Here is a 13,494-nt window from a genome sequence, read left to right on the forward strand (position 1 = left end):
CTTACAATGAGATAACACAGCATACCTATTAGAATGGCTATTATCAAAAAGATGAAAGTACACACATCAGCAAAGATGTGAAGAAAAGGGACCCCTTACACACTGTTGATGAAAATGTGGATTAGTACAACTACTGTTTTTAACAGGCAGAGTTAGACAGTGAGAGAGAGAGAGAAAGGTCTTCCTTCCGTTGGTTCACCCCCAAAATGGTCGCTGCAGCTGCCGCGCTGTGCTGATCTGAAGCCAAGAGCCAGGTGCTTCCTCCTGGTCTCCCATGTGGGTGCAGGGCCCAAACACTTGGGCCATCCGCCACTGCACTCCCAGGCCACAGCAGAGAGCTGGACTGGAAGAGGGGCAACCGGGACAGAATCCGGCGCCCCGACCGGGACTAGAACCCAGTGTGCCAGCGCCACAGGCAGAGGATTAGCCTAGTGAGCCGCGGCACCAGCCACAACTACTATTGAAAACAGTGTGGAGGTTCCTCAAAAAATTAAAAGTAGAGCTACTGTATGATCCAGCAATCCTACTCTTGTATATATACCCAACGAATATGAAATGAGTATAGCAAAGGGATTTCTGCCCTTCCGTATTGTAGCATTATTTACAATAGCCAGGTTGTGGAACCAACCCAAATGCCCATCAGCAATGGAATGCATAAAGAAAATGGTGTGCTGGGATGTAAGCATCTAGCCTAGCAGTTCAGACACAAATTAAGATACAGCCCGGGGTCGGCGCCTTGGCGCAGTAGGTTAAACCTCTGCCTGCAGCGCCAGCATCCCATATGGGTGCCAGTTCTAGTCCTGGCTGCTCCTCTTCCAATCCAGCTCTCTGCTGTGGCCTGGGAAAGCAGTAGAAGATGCCCAAGTGCTTGGGCCCCTGCACCCGTATGGGAGACCAGGAAGAAGCACCTGGCTCCTGGCTTCGGATCGGCCCAGCTCTGGCCATTGCGGCCATCTGGGGAGTGAACCAACAGAAGCAAGACCTTTGTCTCTGTCTCTCCCTCTCACTGTCTCTAACTCTACCTCTCAAATAAATAAAATCTTTTAATTTTTTTTTTAAACCAGCTCCTCGTTTGGCTGAATTTTTGTAATTTTTTTATTCAATCCTGTTGATTTCTTCTCTAATTTTATTGTTTTTTTGTTTGTTTGTTTGTTTGTTTTTTGACAGGCAGAGTGGATAGTGAGAGAGAGAGACAGAGAGAAAGGGCTTCCTTTTTGCCGTTGGTTCACCCTCCAATGGCCACTGCGGCCGGCTCATCACGCTGATCTGAAGCCAGGAGCCAGGTACTTCTCCTGGTCTCCCATGCGGGTGCAGGGCCCAAGCACTTGGGCCATCCTCCACTGCCTTCCCGGGCCATAGCAGAGAGCTGGCCTGGAAGAGGGGCAACCAGGATAGAATCCGGCGCCCCAACCGGGACTAGAACCTGGTGTGCTGGCGCCGCAAGGCAGAGGATTAGCCTGTTAAGCCACGGCGCCGGCCTAAAATTTTTTTAAAAAATAAAAAAAGATACATCCCACATCAGAGTGCTTGACTCGGCTCCTGGCTCTGGCTTCTGATGCCAGCTTCCTGCTAATACCCTGGGAAGCAGCAGTGATGGCTCAAGTGGTTGGATTCTCACTTCCAAGATGGGAGACTTTGGTTGAGTTCCTGACTTTTGACTTCAACACCAGCCCAGCCATGGCCATTGTAAGCATTTGGGGAGTGAGCCAGTGAATGAGAGGGTGCAGTCTCTCCCTCTTTGAAAGGCAGACACACACACACACACACACAGAGAGAGAGAGAGGACCTTCCATCCTCTGGTTCACTCCCCAAATGGTCACAACAGCCAGGTTTGGGCCAGGCAGAGGCCAAGAGCTAGGAACTCCATCTGTGTCTTCCACACGAGTGGCAGGTGCCCAACTACTTGAGCTATTTTCCGCTGCTTTCCCAGGTATGATACCAGGAAGCTGGATCAGAAGTGGAGCAGTCAGGACTTGAACTGGCTGATATGGGATGATGGTATTGCAAGAGATATCTTTACTTGCTATGCCAAAAACACCCACAACCTCTGTCTCTATCTATACCTCTTAAGTAGAAAATAATTTAATGTTTTATGTATATATAGACACAGTGGAATATTATTCAGTTTTTAAAAAGAAAACCCTATCATTTGTGATGATATGGATGAGTCTAGAGGATATTCTGTTAGGTAAAATAAACCAGATTCAGAAAAGACAGGATCTCATTTACACATATGTGGGATGCAAAAGGATTCCTAGAAACAGAGCATAAAATAATAATTTCCAGAGACTGAACGGTGCAGGGTGGGACTGGAGAGATGCTAGTCAAAGGACAAAAGATTAGAAGGAATAAGTTCAAGAAATCTATTGTACATTGTGGTCTTCGTGATGACTGACATCAGTAACAATATGTTGTATACGCTGCTAAGAGTAGATTCTAAACATTCTTACCACAAAATAGTATGTGAGATAATGTATATGTTAAATGCCTTGATTCAGCATTCATATATATATATGTATATAAAAACAACATGCTGTACACCATAAATGTATAACATTATTGTCAATAAGAAGCTGACAAGAAAAAAAAAGTCAATCCAAAAGAAGGCAGAAAAACACAAAGAAAATAGAAGAAATATAGCAAGTGCCAATTTTAAACCCAGCCACATCAAAACCATATTACATGTATGTAAATGGACTGAAAGCCATAACTTGACGAGTTATGACAAGACATCAAGACCCAGCTAAAAATTTGCTGCCTAAAAGAACCTCACTTTTAATATAAAGACACAAATAAGTTAAAGGTAAAAGGATAAGTTTACTTTAAAGCTTAATATCCTGAAATCACAGGATAAAGACCATCAAGCTTAACTCCTATATTTGACAAGTAGATTATAGTTTGGTGCAATTTAGCTGTCAGGCTGAGCTGGTGCACTGAAGAGGCCCTGTGCCCAGGAGATTATAGTCTGGAACCTGCATCAGAAGCTAGATCTGAAGGTAATTTGGGATGTTGCCATCAAAGATGTGGTTGTAGATAAAGGTCATGATCAGCACCTGACATAAAAAAAAAAAAAAATACACAGTCATGGTCCGAAACGGGGAAGCATGGGCCAACACTAAATAAATCTCTGAATGTTTTCAAATGTGAACATCATATGCTTTGTGTCTACAAGTTTGGAAACATGAAAAAATTTCTTTGCTGGAAATTAGACTGTACATTTATACAGAAGTTATCTACATAGCATTTAGAATTTCCTTTAAAAGACAAAATAGTCATAAGTTAATTTCTTTTTTACTCATCTCATTGGTCTGTAATACCACTTGGATTTTCTGTGTATGTAATGAAACACCACACTATATTTTCATGAGTACAAGAGGTATATGAATGAGGGAAATATATAATGGAAGTACATTATCTAGGGGAAAAATGACACTTTTTAAAAAGGATTACAGCTAGTATTTTTAAGGTTTCTGGAAGCTACTGTATAGTATGGCAATAAGTCCAAAGAGCTTTGTAGGTATGTAATGTTGTGTATTTAATTTTTACCAACATAACAAAAGTTCTATTGTACAATCATTGCAAACAGACATGTCCTGTAAAATTTCCTACTAATCGCTGCATGCTCAGTGATTGGATGCTAATATATTTGAAATACACACAAAGTTTGAGGAAATGATAGTTCAAGGTTGATCTTTATTTTTGTAAGAAAAAATAACTTCAGAAAGTTTAGTGGTAGTACCATGAAAATTAAAATATAAAGTTGGAAAACAATAACTTTTGAAGAACATGAGTCCTAATCCATCTTTAAGTAAAGTCATATTTGAATTTTGATGGTGCCATGGACATAGTAAAGCAAGTACCACAAAAGGAGACCCACTGCTCCTTAACATTAGTGAGAAATCAGATTTAAGATTCTTAAGCCTGTTGATAATATCCGACTCATACTTTTCTACATATCGACAAAGCTAACTAGGATTCAGTATAAATTCTCAAAATGCTAATTTTATTAAACTGGAATTGAGTTACATTGAATTGATTTTTTTTTTTTTTCTTTATGCCAGTAGTAAATTAAACAGTAGTTTATATAGATGATTATTATCCATGTGTAGATTAACTGAAAAATAAACTTAATCTAAGAATCAGTATATCATAGATTGAACAGGCTCTTGTGATATGAAATCTAATAAATTCCTTTTTCTTATAAATGACACATGTTCAATAAAAATTTAAGTATAGATAAGCCAAAAGCAGAACAAAGTAAAATGAAAACATCTTACCATCCAGAAAACACTGGTAATATTTGGATATGTATTTTCCAGCTTATTTATGTAGGAAATCCTCTAATTTTCATCAGATTGGACTGTGGACTGATCAGGGGAAAGTCATGACCACGAGGTGGCAGTCGTACACAAGGAGCTGTATCTGCGGGATACTTGGAAAGGTCACAAGGGAAGGGGATGTCACTCACAGCAGGAGCCCTGGCAGGGAGAGTAGCTTGCCCCTGGCAAGGACACTCCCAGGGGTGGGGAGAGATTACTCAGCAGCATGCAGGGGGAGTCTGCATCAGAGAACTCCAAAAGGCAGCAGCCACTGGCGCCTCACAGAGTCCCAGGGTTTAGCTTATCTGTGTCTAGAGGACATTGGTGCAGTTTTGCAAATTCTGTAAAACAGGGAGAGTCTAAGTAGTTTTTTTTTTTTTTTTCAAAAAGATATATGTATGCATATACAGTAACACAAAATGTTTTAGAAAATGGAATTAAAAATGGTTTGTCACAAAGAAAATTTTTTAAATCCATGCAGTGTTCTCATAATATGCATTTTCCATGAGCTTCTTGAAGACTCCTCTTGTGTGCTTATTTGGGCTATTTAAGGTAGTTGAACGTGGGTAAGAATTGAAGTTGGTTCCAGCAGGCTAGTATTCATGGTCCTGGACTGGTAAAATGTAAGGAGGTGGATACTGACTTCTATTGACTAAAGTCCTCTTAGAAAAAGGTGTACGTGGGAAGAATACTTGGATACAGGGCTGGGGTGGGGGAAGAGATGCGACCCTCAGAGACAGCCTTGTATAACAGCAGGCAAAGAAATTGCCTTTCCTTGGAAGTCCTGTTTCCGCTCAGAGCTGGTTTGGCAAAACACATTGAACTTATTTGTTGACCATCCTTGTTTTTCCCCAGTGCTCAGTGAAATCTCCAAATAAGCAGATATTTTTTAAGCCATCACATTTTTTAGGTTCCAGTTTATTAATTTGCCACAGTTACATTTCCGTTGTAGTATCAACCTGCTCCCTGGTAGACATATTTGTAGAAACTGAAAAGTAGCAATCAGAATGGGCTTGTCTAGCTATTTATGCACACATATAATTCTTCAATATATAAAAACTCAGAACTGTCAAATGCTGACCCTTTAAACTGAAAATGAACTGACAACTGATGAATAGACTTCTAGAGCCCACAGAGTGAGGAATTACTTCAGATTAGTCTAGATCAAAGTAATTTTACTCCATATCCTGTGACACTGTAAATACAAAGACAAGTACAAATAAAATGGGAATTCCAGGTGTGGGCAATTGGTACAGGAGTTAGGATGCTGCTTAGAATGCTTGCATCCTGGACCAAGTGCCTGGTTCCAGTCCTGCCTCTGCTTCCGAGTCAGTTTCCTGCAAATGCAAACCCCAGGGAGGCAGCCGCCACCCATGTTAGCAACCTAGATTGAGTCTTGGCTCCAGGCCCAAACCTGGCTGTTGCAAGCATTTTGGAAGTGAACTAGTGGATGGAAGATCTCTATCTTTCAAATAAAAATGGGGGAAAAAATTGGAACTTCATTTAATAGTTTTATAATTAGTATTAAAAATTATATTAAGGGGCCGGTGCTGTGACATAGCAGGTAAAGCCACCACCTGCAGTGCCAGCATCCCCTATGGGCGCCAGTTCGAATCCCAGTTGCTCCACTTCTGATCCAGCTCTCTGCTGTGGCCTGGGAAAGCAGTAGAAGATGTCCCAAGTCCTTGGGAAGTCCCAAGTCCTTCCCAGATGGGAAGACCTGGAGGAAACTCCTGGCTCCTGGCTTCGGATCAGCCCAGCTCTGGCCATTGCAGCCAATTGGGGAGTGAACCAGTGGATGGAAGACCTCTCTCTCTCTCTCTCTCTCTCTCTGCCTCTCCTTCTCTCTGTGTGTAACTCTGACTTTCAAATAAATAAATAAATCTTTAAAAACAATTATACTAAAATTGCTTTATAATTAGTATCAATATTGGGTTTATTCTTCCTGTTAGAATTATTCCTATTGGATTGCATTTATCCAAAAGCCACTGAGTATTGGAAATGTGCTCTCTCCCCATAATAATATTGATAATGGGAAAATATATATGTAGAGAATTAAGGTCAGAATTAGGACCTTAGAGTTAAAAGAATATTTTGAATAATATCTGAAACCCTGCATCACTGGTATAGATTGTTTTTTGGCAGCAATATGCCATTTTAATATATATTTTCACCCTAGGGGTAGATTAAGATATCTTAATAACTAGGACTGTGTATAGAAAACAGCAACAAAGAAAATTGTGGGGGCTGGCGCTGTGGCATAGCAGGTAGGGCCACTGCCTGCAGTACCGGCATCCCATATGGGTGCTAGTTTGAGTCCCTGCTGCTCCACTTCCCTTCCGGCTCTCTGATGTGGCCTGGGAAAGCAGTGGAAAATTGCCCAAGTCTTTGGACCCCTGCACCCATGTGGAAGACCCAGAAGAAGCTCCTGGCTCCTGGCTTCAGATTGGCCCAGCTTCGGCTGTTGTGGCTAGTTGGGGAGTGAACCAATAGATGGAAGACCTCTCTCTCTGCCTCTCCTTTCTCTGTATAAATCTGACTTTCAAATAGATTAATAAATCTTTTTTAAAAAAAAACAAAAAACCTGTGCTGATATATATAATTATTATAATTTTGACTTGTGGTTGGGTGTGATAATACTTGGCATGTATGATATATAATTGGAAGGGAATATTATATAAACAGATAAAGGAAAAGCTTGAAACTAGGAGGCAGAGGGAAGAAGATAAGTTGAAAAGCTCTCATTGGTACCTATCTCTGAAGGGAGGAGAGAACTTCCACTTTGACTACGACCCTGTCGGAATAAGATCGAAGTCGGCGAACCCTAAAGGCTTCCATAGCCTCGGCAACCCATGACTAGAGCCTAGGGAGATTACTGACGCCATAAACAAGAGTGTTAAATTGTTAAATCAACATCAAGAGTCACTGTGTACTTACGTCCCATGTGGGATCTGCCCTTAATGGGTTGTTCAATGTGAAGCAATGATATAGCTAATACTGAAACAGTATTTTTACACTTTGTGTTTATGTGTGGGTGCAAACTGACGAAATCTTTACTTAGTATATACTGAATCGATCTTCTGTATATAAAGATAATTGAAAATGAAAAAAAAAACTTGATGTTAAATTGGAAATTACATAGAAAATTAATCAATTTTTTAAAAAATATCATGTAGGATCTCTGTCATTAATGTGCTGTACACTGTTATTCAATGCTATAACTAGTACTCCAACAGTATTTTTTCACTTTGTGTTGCTATGTGAGGGCAAACTGTTGAAATCTTTATATATACTAAACTGATTTTCTGTATATAAAGAGAATTGAAAATGAATCTTGATGTGAATGGAAGGGGAGAGGGAGAGGGAAAGGGGAGGGTTGCGAGTGGGAGGGAAGTTGGCGGGGGGGAAGCCATTGTAATCCATAAGCTGTACTTTGGAAATTTATATTCATTAAATAAAAGATTAAAAAAAGCTCTCACTATAGAATTTAGTACAATTACAATTTAATTGTATACATGAAATGTAGATTCTAAATGTAATTTTTTAAATATTCATTTATTTTATTTGAAAGAGAGATGCGGGGGGGGGGGGGGTGAGAGGAAGAGACAGAGATGGAAGTCCAATAGGGTTAATTCTATTAAATTGTTAAAGAATATTTGAAATGTTAGCTGTGCTACTTTAAAACACTAGCCACAGGAGTCCTCTGATTTTGCTTCTGATGGAGAATGCTTCAGAAGACTTTCCCATCTGGTGACAACAGAGATATAAATTTGTGCACACACAAATAAAAATCATGTGCTATGGTGTGCCAAAGAGAGGTGGGTGAAGGAAGCCTGGGCTAAGCAGATTCCAGGGGTGGACAGGCCTCGCAGCGGTTCCTACATCAGGGTATCACTGACCTGGGTGCAGCTGGGGGGCGTGGACTCACCCAGCTTTGAAAGCCATCTCCTTTAGGGTGAGGAGAAGCCAGCCACAGCTTAATTACAGTGTGGGTTAGCAGGGTAGATTGGGATCCAGAAAATTCCCTAATAAAAAATAACAAATCACCAGTCCTGTGGTTGTGTCCTCACTGTGTTGCTGCTCTGAGACAGTCCAGGAGGAGCACTGGGAAGCAGGCTGCTTGGGTGCTTCCTCACCCACTAGCCCAATGGTTGCCGCCAGGACCCCATTGGAGTTGAAGTCAAAGGTGAAGCAAAGGAGGAGCCTTGCTTTGTGGTGGTAGTGAATTTCAGGGCACACCTCCAAAAAATAATCTTTCAAAGCATTTTTTTAACCTAAGAAAAGGTGTACTGGGGCCATCACTGTGGTGTAGTAGGGAGCCAGCATTCCATATGGGCGCCAGTTCTTGTCCTGGCTGCTCCCCTTCTGATCCAACTCTCTGCAATGCACTTGGAAAGCGGTGGAAGATGGCCCAAATGCTTGGACCTCTACACCATGTTGGAGATCTGGAAGAAGCTCCTGGCTCTTGGCTTCCGATCTGGCCATTGAGACCATTTAGTGAGTGAACCAGCAGATGGAAGACTTTCTTGGCCTCTCCCTCCATCTGTAGCTCTCTCTCTCAATAAATAAATAAATAATAAAAAGAAAAGGTGTACCAATATCCCTTTTTAGGCTGCTCAAAAACTGAGGCTTAGCTGGGATTCTAACTCCACTCTCCTCTCCTTTTAATTGGTAGTCTTTGGAAAATTAAACCTGTTATCCTGTCTATTTCAGGGTTTATAATCAGATCTTACCAGCATCAAAGATATATTTCTTTTTGAGTATAAATCATTCCTGTAGCAATAAATAGTTTAAGCAGTTTTAATTCATGCATCTTCAACTCCATACTGATTCTCTCTCATTGTGTTTGTTACAAAAGAAAGAAGGAAGGAAGGAAGGAAGAAGAAAGATGAGCACAATCTTTATATGTATACAAGTAGAAACTTTGTTCTCAGTTAAATGCTTTTAATTGTTTCTGTGCTAGATTTTCCAAATAAACAACTATATTTAAGCCCTAAGTTGTCTAAGCATGTTTTCACTTAGTAACTGATGACATATGTTCATGAATCCCAGATCTAATGTCCTAGCTCTTTTGGAAGGCAGTTGCCTAATTCTTACCAGTAAAGAAAGATTCCTATGGTCAGTGGACGTTGTGGATCAGCACTCCGCATCTTCCCACTCTCCTTCAGTGCTCAGAAGCCAGGGCAGGGGGCAGGGAAGGAGGGAGGTGGAAAGCAATATGTTCGGGATCCCTAGGGGACTGCAGGAACTTGAGCCAGTTAGCATCAGCTAATCAGGCCAACCCCTGGGAGCTTGGGAAGGCAGAGTGGAATGAAAGCTGTGTTTCTGCTATTTATGCTGTTTTTGCCTGGAAACACAGTTCTGCAGGGATTGGATTTTGCTGTGCCAGAATGCCAGGGTCTTGTCCCCATTCATAGATATCAAGAGACAGAACAGTGGTGGCTGAATTTCACCAGTGCAGACCCAACCTGCCATAAGGACTGAATTGTGCACTCCTCCCCCTCCCCATTCCTTTGTTGAACGAGACTGTATTTGGAGACAGGGCCTTGAGAGAGACAGTTAAGGTTAAATGAGGTCATAAGGCGGGACTCCAACTGAATCAGACTGGTGTCCTGATAAGAAGAGACCCCAGGGATGCCCATGCAGAGGAAAGACCACAGGAGGACACCGGAAGTAGGTATTTACTAGCGAGCTGGGAAAGAGGTCTTGGGGCAAGCACATCTTGGCTCCAGATCAGCGAGACAATGCATTTCTGTCACACAGGTCCTCATCTCTGGCGTTTTGTTACGGCTGCTCCAGCAGACATACGCGAGCCTGGATAGAGCTGGAGCAAGCGGTGGGGTTTGGGAGGATTCCTGGAAGGCAGTGAAGGTGGCACGTGTCCCCACAGCCAGCAGCTCCAGGGACAGTCTCCTGGGGCCTCGACCACTTGACTTCAGCACAAGCCGGAGCTCTGTGATTGTTCTAGGGGAAGGCCAGGCAAGAGCTTGCTCTTCCAGCCCCTGGAGTGATTTGGAAGCTCTGACTTCCTTATGTCCAATCCTGTCCCTGCATGGCCATCTAGAAGGGCTCACAGGCTCAGGATAGGAAACTGGTACTCTGAGTCTGTCCGAGCTGTTAGAACAAGATACCATAAAAGGGTGACTTATAAATGACAGAAGTTCACTTCAGTTTTGGAAGCTGGGATGTCCAAGGCAAGGTCCTGGTAGATTCTATTTCTTGCTGTGCCCTCACATTGTGCATGGATGGAGGTGTCTTGCTCAGTATGCTTCTGTCTCTCTCTTTAAATAACTTGTCAAAGATCTCTCTGGCTTTTTGTTTAAAAAATTAAAGACATTTTCATTTTATTTGAAAGGCAGAGAGAGAGAGAGAGAGAGAGAGAGAGAGATCTTCTATCCATTGATCGACCAAATGACTGCACAGGAGTTGGTAACTCAATCCAGGTCAGCAACTCATAAAAATAGTAAATTTATTCTCATATCCCTTTCACCTTGAATTGAGCTGAAGTAAATTATATTTTATGCATAAATTGCAAATATACTTAACATAACTTAATTCATATAATACATGACAAAGTCTAAATCAATTGATTGCCCATTTTAAGTTAGAATCACAAAACTGATTTTTATATTCTAATATGCCAAATCATCATAGACATTTTATGTCTATCAGCCTATTCAAATTACTCTTACACTTGCCACAAACTTTAATGTTAAAATATTAATAAATTAGGCAGGCGCCGTGGCTTAACAGGCTAATCCTCCGCCTTGTGGCGCCGGCACACCGGGTTCTAGTCCCGCTTGGGGCGCCGGACTCTATCCCAGTTGCCCCTCTTCCAGGCCAGCTCTCTGCTATGGCCCGGGAAGGCAGTGGAGGATGGCCCAAGTGCTTGGGCCCTGCACCCGCATAGGAGCCCAGGAGAAGCACCTGGCTCCTGGCTTCGAATCAGCGAGATGCGCCGGCCGCAGCGGCCAGTGGAGGGTGAACCAACAGCAAAAAGGAAAACCTTCCTCTCTGTCTCTCTCACTATCCACTCTGCCTGTCAAAAAAAAAAAATTAATAAATTAATGGCCTAGATTATTTATACTAATTCTATCTTCCCAGAATCCAAAGACATTTACTCACCCATAAGAAAACAAAGCATTCCAAGCATGCTGAGGGTCACAGTTTGCCAGTCTTATCTTCCTAACATTTCTGGAAATCGTGATTTTCTTTTTTCTTTTTTTTAACAAAGGCAAGTGCGTGAAATTTTAATTTTCACAAAATAAATTTTATAGAAATTTGCAAAATGAGTGAGGATGCAAGAAACATTATTTCATAATAACAGTATTGAAAAACAATAGGAAGACAGGAAAGCATTGGCCCTTACAAAGAAATATAATGAATTGGTAATTGAAATCAATTACCAATTTATTTATTTATTTATTTGTTTTATTTTATTTATTTATATTTTATTTATTTATTTTTAACTTTTATTTAATGAATATAAATTTCCAAAGTATAGCTTATGGGCTACAATGGCTCCCCCCCCCATAACTTCCCTCCCACCCGCAACCCTCCCCTTTCCCGCTCCCTCTCCCCTTCCATTCACATCAAGATTCATTTTCAAATCTCTTTATATACAGAAGATCAGTTTAGCATATATTAAGTAAAGATTAACAGTTTGCACCCACATAGAAACACAAAGTGAAAAAATACTGTTTGAGTACTAGTTATAACATTAAATCACAATGTACAGCACATTAGGACAGAGATCCTACATGAGGAGTAAGTGCACAGTGACTCCTGTTGTTGATTTAACAAATTGACACTCTTGTTTATGGCATCAGTAATCCCCCTAGGCTCTTATCAAGAGTTGCCAAGGCTATGGAAGCCTTTTGAGTTCACCAACTCTGATCATATTTAGACAAGGTCATAGTCAAAGTGGAAGTTCTCTCCTCCCTTCAGAGAAAGGCACCTCCTTCTTTGATGGCCCCATTCTTTCCACCAGGATCTCACTTGTGGAGATTTTTCATTTAGGTAATTTTTTTTTTTTTTTTTTTTTTTTGTGCCAGAGTGTCTTGGCTTTCCATGCCTGAAATGCTCTCATGGGCTTTTCAGCCGGATCTGCATGCCTTAAGGGCTGATTCTGAGGCCAGAGTGCTGTTTAGGACGTCTGCCATTCTATGAGTCTGCTGTGTATCTTGCTTCCCATGTTGGATCGTTCTCTCCCTTTTTTATTCTATCCATTAGTATTTGCAGCCACTAGTCTTGTTTATGTGATCCCTTTGGCTCCTAGTCCTATCATTATGATCAATTGTCAACAGAAATTGATCACTTGGACTAGTGAGATGGCATTGGTACATGCCACCTTGATGGGATTGGATTGGAATCCCCTGGTACGTTTCTAACTCAACCGTTTGGGGCAAGTCAGCTTGAGCATGTCCCAAATTGCACATCTCTTCCCTCTCTTATTCCCACTCTTATATTTAACAGCGATCACTTTTCAGTTAAGTTTCAACAATAATTACTGTGTATTGATTACAGTATTCAACCAAAAGTATTAAGTAGAACAAACAAACAAAAAATACTAAGAGGGATAACGTATTAAGTTGTTCATCAACAGGGCAAGGGCTGATCAAGTCACCATTTCTCATAGTGTTCATTTCATTTTAACAGGTTTCCTTTTTGGTCCTCGGTTAGTTGTCACTGATCAGGAAGAACATATGATATTTGTCCCTTTGGGACTGGCTTAGGAAATCATGATTTTCATGATTGCATCCTATGCTGTCATATGAATGCAAAACGATTTAGCTAGCCTCCCTCACTTTCTCACCATGAGTCGAACTGTGATGAATACTGGGGTCACTCTACTTGGCCTTTCCGAGTATTTCCCTGGGAAAGGCACCTGGAAGGCTATGAACGCTTTGCAGGACTCTTGGTAGGAGTCTTCAGGTCTCCTTTGCAAAAAGCTTGCCCTGGAATCGCACCCTCGTGAACAGTGCCTCAGGACCACCTCGCCCTGCCCTCACCAGCACTGAATATATTTTTTTATTTACTCATCTGGAAGTCAGAGGCAGAGAGAGAAATACATACACACAGAGACAGAGAGAAAGAGGGAGAGAGCGAACTTCCATCCACTGGTTCACTCCCTAGATGGCTGCAAAGACCCAGGCCAAAGCTCGAAGCCAGGAGT

The sequence above is a fragment of the Lepus europaeus genome, chromosome 14, assembly GCF_033115175.1.
Source record: "Lepus europaeus isolate LE1 chromosome 14, mLepTim1.pri, whole genome shotgun sequence".
NCBI classification, from domain to species: domain Eukaryota; kingdom Metazoa; phylum Chordata; class Mammalia; order Lagomorpha; family Leporidae; genus Lepus; species Lepus europaeus.